This window comes from Canis aureus, chromosome 19 (assembly GCF_053574225.1).
Source record: "Canis aureus isolate CA01 chromosome 19, VMU_Caureus_v.1.0, whole genome shotgun sequence".
Classification (NCBI taxonomy): domain Eukaryota; kingdom Metazoa; phylum Chordata; class Mammalia; order Carnivora; family Canidae; genus Canis; species Canis aureus.
In genome coordinates this window covers 18,162,489-18,175,591 of record NC_135629.1, presented here as the reverse complement: position 1 = coordinate 18,175,591, position 13,103 = coordinate 18,162,489, and the positions used below count along the sequence as shown (strand labels likewise).

Below are 13,103 nucleotides of genomic sequence, written 5' to 3'. Positions count from 1 at the left end.
AACCAAGAAAGAACTCTGGAGAAGTCTTAGGTGCAAAATGGTGGTTTTATTAAAGCACAGGAACAGGACCTGTGGGCAGGTAGAGCTGCTGCCCCAGGGTTGTGAGGAGTGGCTGATTATATACCCAGGAGGTATTATATACCCAGGAGGTTGGGTGAGGTAGGGAAAATGGAGATTTTGAAAGGATTTTCATATGGTAAGGAGGACATAGAAAATACTGGAGGCCTTGCCATTGTCAAGTTAAAGATGGTTTTTCCCTCTAGCAAGGCATTAACATTAAGACAACTGGAAGCTTCCTGAGGAATGCCACACTTATCCTGCACTGGGGGAGTGTGGGATGGGGATGGGTGAGGGGTGTCATTTGTGGGATATCAGTTTGTGCTTTGTCCTCAGTTAGCCCTCTGTTCCCCATCAGTAGATTCAGTTTTTAGTCCTGCCTCTGAATGTCATTTGACCTCAACGGCCCTGATGTCTCTAGATCACTCCCATTCCTACCATTCTATTAATTTTATGTTTTGAAATGTTTCTGTAGGTAAAATAAAAGATCATTAGCTTTCAAGTCACCAATTCCACTTATTACTGCCCCTCATTCATGTGACTAGATGACAATACCTTGACCAGATGGCCTTCTGAGGGTCACTTACCCATTTATTGATGTGCCCTGTTGACTCTTTGGGATCCCCATCCCCATCCCCACTCCTCTTGGTCAGTGAAATTCCAAGGCTAATGGTCATCCAGATGCTAGTCCCACTGAATCACAGCCTACAGCCTGGAGTGATCTGGTCCCTGCTTTCATCTTTGACCTCTGTGCAAGCTGTCCTCCTCCAGCTAAGCATACTCTAACCACATTGCTGTCTTTTGGGGTTTTTGATATGACAACTCCTTTCTTATCACAAGACTTTTTATATCTCTTTCCTGTATCAGTCTCCTCAAAATTAAAAAAAAAAATGATTATTTTTAGATAGGGAGAGAGAGAGGGAGAGGGAGAATGCACATGTGCAGTGAGGAGGAGCAGAGGCAGATAGAGAGTCCCATGCAGTCTCCTTGGCTCTGGGTTCTGTAACTTAGCCTTTTATTAGTTTAGTCACTTCATAACAATGATCACAGTTTGAATTTATTTATTTACCTACCTATTCATTCATTCATGTGTATTTTTCTTTTTCTTTTTTTGTCTCTCCCACTGTTATACAAACTCCATGAGGGCAGAGTATACAGCTGTCTTATTCATGACTATATCACTAGCCTCTACCTTCCCCTATGTCTGGTACATTTTTTTTTTTTTGCCCTCAATAAATATTTTTTAAAAATATTTAATCTTTATTTTTAAAGAGTTTTTACATTTTATTTATTTTATTTATTTTTAAGATTATTTATTTATTTATTCATGACAGACACAGAGAGAAGGCAGAAACATAGAGGGAGGGGGAGAAGCAGGCTCTCCGCAGGGAACCTGATGAGGGACTCGATCCCAGGTCCCAGGATCATGCCCTGGACTGAAGGCAGCCAGCCACTCAATCCCTGAGCCACCCAGGCGTCCCAAATTTTATTTTTTTATTTTTTTATTTATTTTTATTTTATTTTTTTTAAGATTTTATTTATTTATTCATGATAGACCCAGAGAGAGAGAGAGGCAGAGACAAAGGCAGAGGGAGAAGCAGGCTCCATGCACCGGGAGCCCAACGTGGGATTCGATCCCGTGTCTCCAGGATCGTGCCCTGGGTCAAAGGCAGGCGCTAAACCGCTGCGCCACCCAGGGATCCCAAATTTTATTTTTTTAAAGAGAGAAAGAGAGAGAGGGCACAAGCAGGGGGAGCAGCAGGCAGAAAGAGGGAGAATGGGCTCCCTGCCTAGCAGGGAGCCAGAGGAGAGGCTTGATATCAGGACCTGGGGATCATGACCTGAGCTGAAGGCAGGTGCTTAACTGACTCAGCCACCCAGGCACCCCAATAAATATTTTTTAAATAAATGAAGAAATATTAATTGGCCAGATTTCTAGTGAAGCTCTGCAAGGAAACCAATAAACAAGAAAACAAAATAATGAGAAAACACCCCATCTCAGCCTTGTTCGAACCTGAATAAAATAAATATCAAGAGTGTTTTAATAAATGTTAGTTTACTTTCTACACAGCCCTCACCATCTTGCTTATGGCCAGAACACCTAGTAAATCAGCCTTCCACTTGATAGAAGATCAACTAGAGAGAATGGATTTCAACAGAGATGAAGTGAGGATGATCATAGCAATCTTCAGAGTAGTGAGGTGATTTATAGGTACAGACTTCTTCTAGATTGCCTGCCACCCAATTTCAACTGGGACTCTTATAATATTCCTGCATGAGAAAAACACCACAGCTCTGGATGCACTGTCAATATTGAATGCCACGCAGAAATGTGGCTTTGAAAAATGTACACATCTTCAACATTAACAATGCAGGTAGCTACATCAAGAGAATTGCCTTTTTCCACTCAGTCCTGCTTTTCTTGAATAAAACACAACTGTTTTATGTGTACATTGGGACCCTCCTTTTCTCTTTCCTCCCCTCCACCCCCAATTTAGGTTTAGCTATCTCTGCCAAAGAATGACTTTTTGCAAGTTGCAATATTGCATTGATTTTGATTGGTTTCCTTCTGTTATTAATAGTAACTTAAAAGAGACAAAAATCGTTATGGAACATTGGCCATTGCCAAACCACCATCTAATTGTCCACATCATTAAAATCAGACCACAGAGACTATAATGGACTCTAGCTTCAGGAGTTTACCATCAGGCAAGGAAGTGCTTTTGTTCAAGGTCAAAAAATTTCATTCATGCTGCAAATAACTCTGCTTCCAGCCACTGTGCAAAAAAGGCTGTGTATGTTTATCAAGGATTTTTGGATGGCTCCTGCTATCTGTTTATGTGCCAGAATCTTTGAAGAGAGCATTGTTCTTGTGCAGTGAATTCCAGTTCAGGAGGGAGAACATTCCTCCTCAAAATAACCCCTTTACCCCTTTAGAACCAAGCTCTGAGTACTATTCATATACTGAGATTGAGCTTTCTTATGCACCTGTGTGTGTGTGTGTATGTGTGTGTGTGTGTGTGTGTGTCTTCTTCCTAAGTTTTGCCACTATGTTCCCAAGAGAACCTCTTCCCTTGCTCACGGGAAAATATGTTGTGGTTTCAAAGCTTCCCGTCTTTCTAAGACAGTATGTTCCTCCGGTCCCCCCTCTCTGTTGTTTTCATCCAGAGTGCCTCAAGCTGGGTGCCAATTAAAATGGAAAGGACATTATAAGGTTCAGAGAGGCAACAATTTTCACCACTTTTGTAAACACATGTCATTTTCATTGAACATGGAAAAGCTCAGAGGCCACTTTCCACCGGACCATCCGGAAGGGGCTGTCCGGCTTGCTCAGCCACGGATTTTACAGTTGCCACCAATAAGGAAATCATTTTGTGATGTCTCCAGAATTTGAAACCCTCTGCCACTTTGAATCCGGCTTTTAAATCTCCTTTTGCAATGCTTGCCAAGAGCGAGTTTGTGTTTAGAGAGCTAGTGTTTCATTTGCAATTGAAAGAGACAACCCTATCATTGAATGTGGTCTTTTAAGGGAAGGGAAAGAGCAAAAGGATCGGTCAAAAGTTGGAAGGGAAGGAACTCAAGAAGAGACCCTTTAGCTCTGACTAGATACTGTGAATGACTTTTCTGGAAATTGCTACTGTTCCTTAATTCTCCACTTAGTGCCCGTCATGGACCACTTGGCTTATGATTGTAGGTGGCTGGAAGTCAAAGTTGTAAACCAGGTCACTTAAACTCAGAATTTAGCCAGTGGCTCTTTCACATTTGTAAGCAAGAATATTGCTAGCCTCCCCACTGAGCCAGCATGAGGATTGACCTTTCGTGGATCGCAGGAAGGAAATCTGGCTTCTCAAAGAAGTCAAACTGGTTTTGACAGAAAAGACTTTACCAGCAAAACTCTGGGCAGAAGCAGGGATACTCAACAGCAGGAGAAAGCAGAGTGTATGCCAATGGTAGAAATACAAGGATCTTGAAGGTAGGAAAGGGGATTGGGGGTGGCTAGGTACAGGATAGGGGAAGGCACAGAAGAAGCCAGGCTAAGAAAATCAAAGCATAGAGCAGATGGATTCCCCTCCATCAGAAGTGACATGTTGTCTTTTTCCAAATGTGTAGGTAGGAAGGGCGGGCTTTCCAACAGTTTTTAAGGTTATGTATTTTTAAGGCTTTCATCATCATAAAAGGATATTGGCCAGAAGACGGACAGTAAGACATGTACAGGAGGTACTGCAGGGAAGCACATTTTTTAAAAAAGTAGTTCAATCACCACCAACCGGCTGAGTTGGTGCATGTTTGGCCCTGCCCCTAATTACCTTGAGGTTAGAACCTGATTGTTAAGGGAGGTGGTCCATTTAGGTAATGTGCATATGAAAACACTGGGCTGAGGAGGCAGGTGGACACCTGCAGAGGGGGACTGCCAACTTCACCTTCAGGACCTTGGGATCCTTGCCTCCTGAGAAATGTGGTATGGTGGAAAGAAAGCTTTGAGGTTCTTTCCAACTATAAGTCAGACCAATTGGATTAACGTCCTGACTCATACTCTCAACAGCTGTGTGATCACAGGTGGATGTTTCAACTCTCTGAACCCAATTTCCTCCTCTTTGGAGGAAGATAATAAATGCCTGCTTTACAGGAATGGGTGGGACGAATTGAAAAGGAATTAGCAGTGTCTGGCACGAGGTGGGGGCTACGTAAATGATAGTTATTATCTGTCTAATGAAGGGCTGAATGGCTTCTGTGATTCTTTCAAGCCCCTGGAACTTTCTCATTTCATGGATCATTGTAAATGATTTAAAATTTTTGAATATGTGCATAGGCACTATAATTATATAGCACAGACTTATTTCTTTATATCTTTCGTAAGACTGTTTTCCTTTTGCTGTTTTCATGGGTCTATTTCAAAAAGAGAGAAAGAATAGACTCATTGGGCCCCATTAAGTAATTTGCCATGAGAGAAGTTAGTTCTCTAATGGGAACTTTCCAGAGTATTTTCCCTGTGTGTTTGCATCTTCACATTTGATCTAAGACAAAGTGTCTTGTATCCTTCTTGGGCTGTGACTTTACAATCCAATGATGTCTGCAGTCAGGACTTCATTTCTAGTCAAAATTCACCTTAATTTCAGCTTGTGCCGTGCTCAGTAATTTACTTTTCTCTTTGATTCATTTGATATATGAAGGCACATGTACCAAGCCAGCTTTCGTTCTTCTCTATGTGTGTGCAACCCGTTGCAGGTGCTTCTTGAATCAATAGCTTCCCTATCAAAAATATACACGTAGTTTTCCTTTCAGCATTTGTTACCCTCCTTTGCACTGAGAATGTATGGATTAACTAGATGCAACTAACACAATACACAACTGAACTTTTTGAATTTTAGGCTTTGAAGAACAAAACAAAATGTGATAAAAATCTGAGACACAAGGAGATCATGTAAAAGAACAAAGTTCACCTTGGTATCAGTAAAGCCATAGAATATACATAGTCCCTGGTGGCTCAAGCAGCACCAGGACCACTTCTATCCACATTTATAAAAGATACTCTAAGATCCTGCAAGATTGAGGCAAAAAACATAATAAATAAATAAAGAGTAAACCACATTTACTCTACTGCGTCTCTCAGTATTGGAAGAAGGCTAAAACAACTTGGGAATAACTTTTAATACCAGGGTGGGAATTAAAGCACTTTTTGCTCTGATTTTTCTGGTTGATTTCCAGTTAACTGAAATGATTTTTTTCCTGAATACTTAATTTGTACTATTTCGGTTTTTCTAGATGTATCAGTCAGGATTCTTCTGGTCCCAATGACAACTGTAAAAGGAACAAAAAATAAGAAAAATTATTATTTTATATAATAGGAAGTTGAGAGATGGGACAGGCTTCAGGCTTAATGGGGCATATGACTCAACAGTGCCCTCAGAGACTTTGGTTTTTAACATCTCCCTGTGTTGGTTAGATGGTCTGAAGCGATTCAAGGCATCCCATCCCCAAAAAGGCAATGTCAGGAAGAAAAAGGGAGATTATCTCTCTTAGCAGCAAGCAGATTTTCACAAAAAACTTCTGAAGTCTTGTTGACCTGAGCTGGGTCCTACGACTGTTTCTGAACCAATAACTAGTGAGGGACATAGAAGTACCTTAAAACCAGTCAGACTCAGCCCTGTTTTTGTCTCTGTTGGGGAGGGGTGGACAACTTAACTGTACTATAGTTGTGTCAAGAAAAGAATTGGGGAATGTATATTGGGTAGACATCCAACAGCGTCTGATGTAATAGTAATCTTTGAATTTTAACTTGATACCCTCACCAGAAACATAAAAATAAATGATGCTTTGCATATCTATGGCCTGTGGATATCCGAATTGTTTGGAAGCGGTCTGGTTTGTGAAGTATCTAGTACTTTTCTTGCTCTTATTGTCTGTCATTGCTGAGTTTTTTGTTTATTGCCCTTTTCTTTTTCCGTTTTCTTTCTTTTTTTAAACTAGAATTCACTAAGCTTGTTATTTAAAAAGTTCTCCAATATCGTTGAATACAAGCAGAGTGTCAGGCGTGTACTTCTGCAGTAAGTCAGAGTACCTGGAATGTAGGCTGCGTGACAGCTTATATAAATTCCTTCAGGAAGTGTTATGGAAAGGACAGAGCACCGTAGGTTCCATGCTCCAGGATCATGTTTAGAGAGTTGTGGTTTGACTTCATTCCCTGAAATAAGATTCTTAGTTATGATTTGGTAGAGTGTAGACACAGGAAATGACAGCTTGTACCCCGGGAAGGGATTTGAGTGGGTATGCTTTCCTCCATCCTGGGGAAGTGTTTATATTTTCCTTCTAATAGAAATATCAGGCGTTAGGGGCAGCTGGCAGTTCATTTGGTTGAGCGCCTGACTCTTGGTTTCAGCTCAGGTCATGACCTCAGGGTTGAGAGAGCAGGAGTCCATGCTCAGCCAGGAGTCTGGGATTCCCTCCCTCTGCCTCTGCCCCTCTTCCCCACTTGCATGCACTCTTGCACTCTCTCTCTCTCTCAAATAAATAAAATCTTAAAAAAAAAAAAAAAGAAGAAGTAGTATCAGAGGATATTCACTGTTACATCACCACTGCCTTTTCCCAGGTTCAGTGTATATGTTGATATTGGACATGTGCTTTCACTGTTTTCTAAACTTAATGAACCCATGGCCCTTCATCATTACCTATTTTTTGCTGTTGAACTGTCAGCTTTTTCTTCACACGGTCAGACAATAAGACAAAATGTACATCAAAGCCATTGGTAATTTTGTGAACAGATCTGAAATTATTCTTGAGAATGAAATACTAGGTCTATTATAGTATGACAACTCCAGATACCTGAAATATGATGTTGTGCTATTCTCATATATTTGAAAGAGAAAAGGAAGACATTTATTAAAACAGTTAATGTGGACTAGGCTCGGTGTCAGGCATTTTGAAAACAACAATCCTACATTATCCATTGATTCTCAGAGTTAGTATCAGACACTCCTTGTGGCCCATCAAAGTCAGTCTTCCCTAGTTCTTTTCTAACAAAACCCACGTGCCCAGCTAAGAGCATCTGCTTTCCAAACTCTTCTGTGTCTAGGTGGCAATGGTGGTAGAGAACTTGCCAGACAATGGGAAATCTGCTAGAAGGTTTTTAAAAAACTATTGGTTTCCTGATGGAAGCCTTTTCTCTTCTAGCTCCTTTTATGTCCATTTACCTTTTCCCGTTTGTGATAGAATTGTCTTAAATGTTTCCTCTGTCCACATTTAGATTCATAACAGGTAGTGTCACAACTATTCTTTCAACCAGCAAACATACTTAAGGAAACTTGGTATGATGAGAAAAAAATTTTAAATGGAAACCTGAGCATTTTTACAGTATTTCATAAGAACTTGGGTCTTATTTAAACCTTCTACTTCAGGATGCCTGGGTGGCTCAGCGGTTAAGCGCCTGCCTTTGGCCTAGGGCATGATCCTGGAATCCCAGGATCGAGTCCCACGTCAGGCTCCCTGCATGGAACCTGCCTATGTCTCTGCCTCTCTCTCTCTCTCTCTCATAAATAAATACAAATCTTTTAAAAAATAAAATAAAATAAACCTTCTGCTTTAGCTGACATCCTCTGACATCACTCCGGCATGTCCTGGAGGAAGAGAACATTGTTTCATTACTATTGAGTGGAGGCAGAAGTTCAAACTTCCCGCTCAGTTTTTGTTAACACCAAAGGGGTAGAGTTCGCCATTACTAGATTGAGATGGGAGATCTGATTTCTCATGTACTTTCCACTGATGCTGTAGAGGCAGGAACCTGATTATTTGCCTCTAGGGATGAAAGTCCCAGGTCCCTAGTTAGTTTTTTGATATTACCCAGCAGTTGTGGCAGGGAGCTTCATTATATCATTGCGTGGGTAGAAGCTGGGGTTGCTCTCTTGTCTCTTGCTGTTGGGGATGGGGCTACATTTCTTTTTTTTTTTTTTTTAAGATTTTATTTTTTTCATGAGAGGCAGAGAGAGAGAGAAAGAAAGAGAGAGAGAGAGAGGCAGAGACACAGGCAGAGAGAGAAGCAGGCTCCATGCAGGGAGCCTGATGTGGGACTCAATCCCAGGACTCCAGGATCACTCCCTGGGCGGAAGGCAGGCGCTAAACCACTGACCCACCCAGGGATCCTAAGGGGCTACATTTCTTGTAATGTTTGGTTCGAGTAGAGTGGGAATTGTATGAAGTTTTCAATCTTGTTAGGCTGGCCCTTTACTGAAACTTTGTTTAAAGCAAATAAGCTTTTGTTGTTTTTGTTGTGGTGGTGGTTTGTGGGTTTTGTGTGTGTGTGTGTGTATGTGTCTGTGTGTCTACATTTATTGGTATTTCCAAGTTGCCAGCTTCTTTAACTCTAGCTGTTGGGTATGTGAGAAACCCCAAGAAACTCACAAAAAGGTCATCCTTTGGGTCTTAGAGTCCCTAGACAATCTGTATTCTTCAGTTTTTATGTGTTTGTTTTATATATAATATCCATGCTTTATTTTTTTTTTTTTAATTTTTTTCTTTATTTATGATAGTCACAGAGAGAGAGAGAGAGAGAGAGGCAGAGACACAGGCAGAGGGAGAAGCAGGCTCCATGCACCGGGAGCCTGATGTGGGATTCGATCCCGGGTCTCCAGGATCACGCCTTGGGCCAAAGGCAGGCGCCAAACCGCTGCGCCACCCAGGGATCCCAATATCCATGCTTTAAAAAAAAAAAATCCATGCTTTTAAGTTGTACTTAGTAGGAGAGACAGGGAAAATTATTTCTACTCTACATTCCTAGAAGCAGAAATTACTCAAGAATCTACATTTTTCATAAGCATCTAAGGTGATTCTGAAGCAAGTCAGGATCCGGCCACACTTTGAGGTACATTTTATAGATAATGGAACTGAGCCCAGAGAGACTAACCCCAAGGTGCAGATGTCAAATACTTGAGTTGCACACACAAAGTCTGAACTAGGACCCGTGTGTCCCAGCTTCCATTTCAAAGTCGTTTCCCCCTCTTGGCACTAAATAAAACTACTAAGAATATCACAACAAATTAAAGTACCAGTTTTCCTGATATCTGTACTAAGATCAAATAGTTTGCCTAAAGGTAATACATGGGCTTAAAGAAGAGTAGAGGCAGGATCTTTCTAATTTATTTGCTTCCCACATTCTACAATGTAATTTCTACTGAGGAATATTCCAGGTAATTGTTCCAAGATGAGGCATTTTTGCACATGAAAGAGTTGTTCTTGGAAATGGAAGTCTATGCAGTCTACTGAGGGTGCTGCACACAGCCTGGAGAATGCGACTCCTACACAGTGAAGCTTTTCCAGTTATGTTAATACTCATTTGGCAGCTGCCTCTATAATTGCCTAAGTCAGTTGGTAGACATGAAGGAAATGTTAATTCTCTGCAAATATAGTTATTCATAACTTAGTGTCAATCGTATCACCCTCAATAGAGACAGCTCTTCAGATGTCACTGGCATTGAGGGTGGGAGGTCTGTATTTAGTCAGCTTTGGGGAGCCCTTGAACTCCCTAAAGGGAAGTCTGGAGGGACAGGAAATGCCGTGAGACTGAAGGCAGCACACAAATACATCTAATAAAATACGGGCATCCTTCATTTGACTGGCCCTGTGCACAGGTTGTACCAGATGGCACTCTCATGGTTTCCATCAATGTGGAAATGTGATGAAGAAGGGGAGGAGAAAAATGGATGAGAAAAATAACACCAATCTGTACAGCTGAAAATAATTATGATTACGTAGCTAATGACCCAGGGAATTAGACAAAGCCAAACTCATTGGAACTCAGGCCACATGCAGGCAGATGTCACAACTTAATGACAAAAGATGGATTGCTTTATCTCCTACACAGTAACTCATGATAAGGAGTCGTGATTCTCTTTTTTTAATTGAAATACAATTGACATACAATATCTTATTAGTTACAGGTATACATAGAGTATCATTTTTTGGTGTTTTTATGCACTATGAAAATGATCACTACAATGTCAGTTATCAACTGTCACCATACAAAGTTATTGAAATGTTATTGATTTATTCCCCATGGTGTACATTTCATCCCTATGACTTACTTATTTTGTAACTGGAAGTGTGTGTCTCCTAATCCCTTTCACCTAGTTTGCCTGCCTCCTAATCCCTCCCCACTTTGGTAACCAACACTTTGTTTCCTGTGTCTGTGAATCTGTTTCTATTTTATTTTGTTCATTTGTTTTGTTTTATAGATTCTACATTTAAGTGAAACTCTATGCTATTTGTCCTCCCTGGTCTGATTTCACTCAGCATAATACCTTCTAGGACCATCAGTGTTGCTGCAAATGGCAAGATTTCATTCTTTTCTATGGTTCAGTAATATTTCATTATAAATTATATAAAATCATTCCATTATATATATTACATATATACATCACATATATTTCACATCTTCTTTATCCATTCACCTATGAATGGACATTTGGGTTATTTTCGTACCTTTGCTATTGTAAATAATGCTGCAGTAAACGTAGGGGTGCATATAGCTCTTCCAGTTGGTGTTTTCATTTCTTTGGGTAAACACCCTGAAGTGGAATTGCTGAATCATATGGTAGTTCTATTTTTGATTTTCTGAGGAACTTCCATACTGTTTTCCATAGTGACTGCACCAATATGCATTTTCACAAACTGTGCAAGGGTTCCTTTTTCTCCACATCTTTGCCAACACTTGTTATTTTTTGACTTTTTGATAATAGCCAATCTGACAGGTGTGAAGTGATACTTCATTGTGGCTTTGATTTGCATTTCCCTGATGATTACTGATGTTGGACATCTTTTCATCTGCCTGTTGGCCATCTGTATATATATTCTTTAGAAAAATGTCTATTCAAGTCTTCTGCTCATTTTTTAATTTGTTAGGTTTTTTTATATTAAGTTGTGGAAGTTCTATATATATTTTGGATACTAATCTCTTATTAGATGTATGATCTGCAAATATATTCTCCCATTCAGTAGTTCTCCTTTTTCATTTTGTTGATGTCTTTTCTTGCTGTGCAGGAGCTTCTTATTTTGATATCCCATTTGTTTATTTTAGCTTTGGTTGTCCTTTGTGAGGAGACTGGTCCAAAAATATTGCTAAGACTGATGTCTAAGAGTTTATTGCCTATGTTTTCTCATAGGAGTTTTATGGTTTTAGGTCTTAGATTCAAGTCTTTAAGCCATTTTGAATTTATTTTTGTATATGGTGTCAAATATTGGTCCAGTTACATTCTTTTGCATGTAGCTGTCCAGTTTTCCTGATACTACTTACTAAAGAGACTGTCTTTCCCCACTGTATTTTCTTTTTGTTGTTGTTGTTGTTGTTTTTAAAGATTTTTTTTTTTTCATGAGAGACACACAGAGAGAGAGGCAGAAACACAGGCAGAGGGAGAAGCAGGCCCCCTGCTCAGGATCACGCCTTGAGCCGAAGGCAGATGCTCAACTGCTAAGCCACCGAGGCATTCCCCCATTGTATTTTCTTGCTCCTTTGTCATAGATTAATTGACCATATATGCATGAGTTATTTCTGTGCTTTTTATTCTATTCCATTGATCTCTGTGTCTGTTTTCATAGTAACATAGCGTTATAATTACTGTAGCTTTGTAATATAGTTTGAAATCAGGGAGTGTGATATATCCAGCTTTGTTTTTCTTCCTTAAGGTTGCTTTGGGTATTTGGGGTCTTTTGTGGTTCCATACAAATTTTAGGACTTTATCTACTTCTGTGAAAAATTATTGCTATTTTGATGAAAGTTGTGTTGAATCTGTAGATTGCTTTGAATAGTATGGACATTTTAACAATATTAATTCTTCCAATCCTTGAGCATGGAATATCTTGCCATTCATTTGCATTATCTTTAGTTTCTTTCATCAAAGTCTTATAGTTTTCAGACCGTAGGTCTTTCACCTGGTTAAATTTATTCCTGGATATGTTATTCTTTTTGATGCAAAGAAATTGTGATTCCTCTTTCCAAATCCCTACCTTAGAATAAAGTCATTAGGAGACCCATGTCTTGAGTATCTTCAGTTTGAAAAGGAATTTAAATGGGGCACCTGGGTGGCTCAGTCAGTTAAGTGTCTGCCTTTGTCTCAGGTTATGAACCCAGGTCCTGGGGTCAAGCCCCACATGACTCCCTGCTCAGCAGAGAGTCTACTCCTCCCTCTCCTTCTGCCTCTTTCCCTCTACCCTTCACCCACTGTTTATATTCTCTCTCTCTAGTAAATAAACAAAATCTTAAAAAAAAAAAAAAAAAAAAAAAGAGGGCAGTCCCGGTGGCACAGTGGTTTAACGCTGCCTGCAGCCCAGGGTGTGATCTTAGAGACCCAGGATCAAGTCCCATGTCGGGCTCCCTGCAGGGAGCCTGCTTCTCCCTCTGCCTGTGTCTCTGCCCCTCTCTCTCTCTCTCTGAATAAATAAATAAAATCTTAAAAAAAAAAAAAAAAAGAAAAGAAAAGGAATTAACTAGCAACAGTTTTGGACTCTTAAAGGAAGTCAAGACATCTTAGTAAATATTATATTGGTATTTATTTTTACCTATC

General features: G+C 40.1%; 1 long non-coding RNA gene across 1 annotated transcript in view; it reads left to right on the top strand.

Moving 5' to 3' along the window:
* The first annotated feature begins 3,833 nt into the window (after positions 1 to 3,833).
* LOC144289701 (uncharacterized) overlaps positions 3,834 to 13,103 on the top strand; it is a 29,206-nt gene continuing 19,936 nt past the window's right edge. Inside the window, exon 1 of the long non-coding RNA XR_013357602.1 lies at positions 3,834 to 4,030. This is a non-coding gene — a long non-coding RNA (uncharacterized LOC144289701). The remainder of the gene's footprint in view (positions 4,031 to 13,103) is intronic.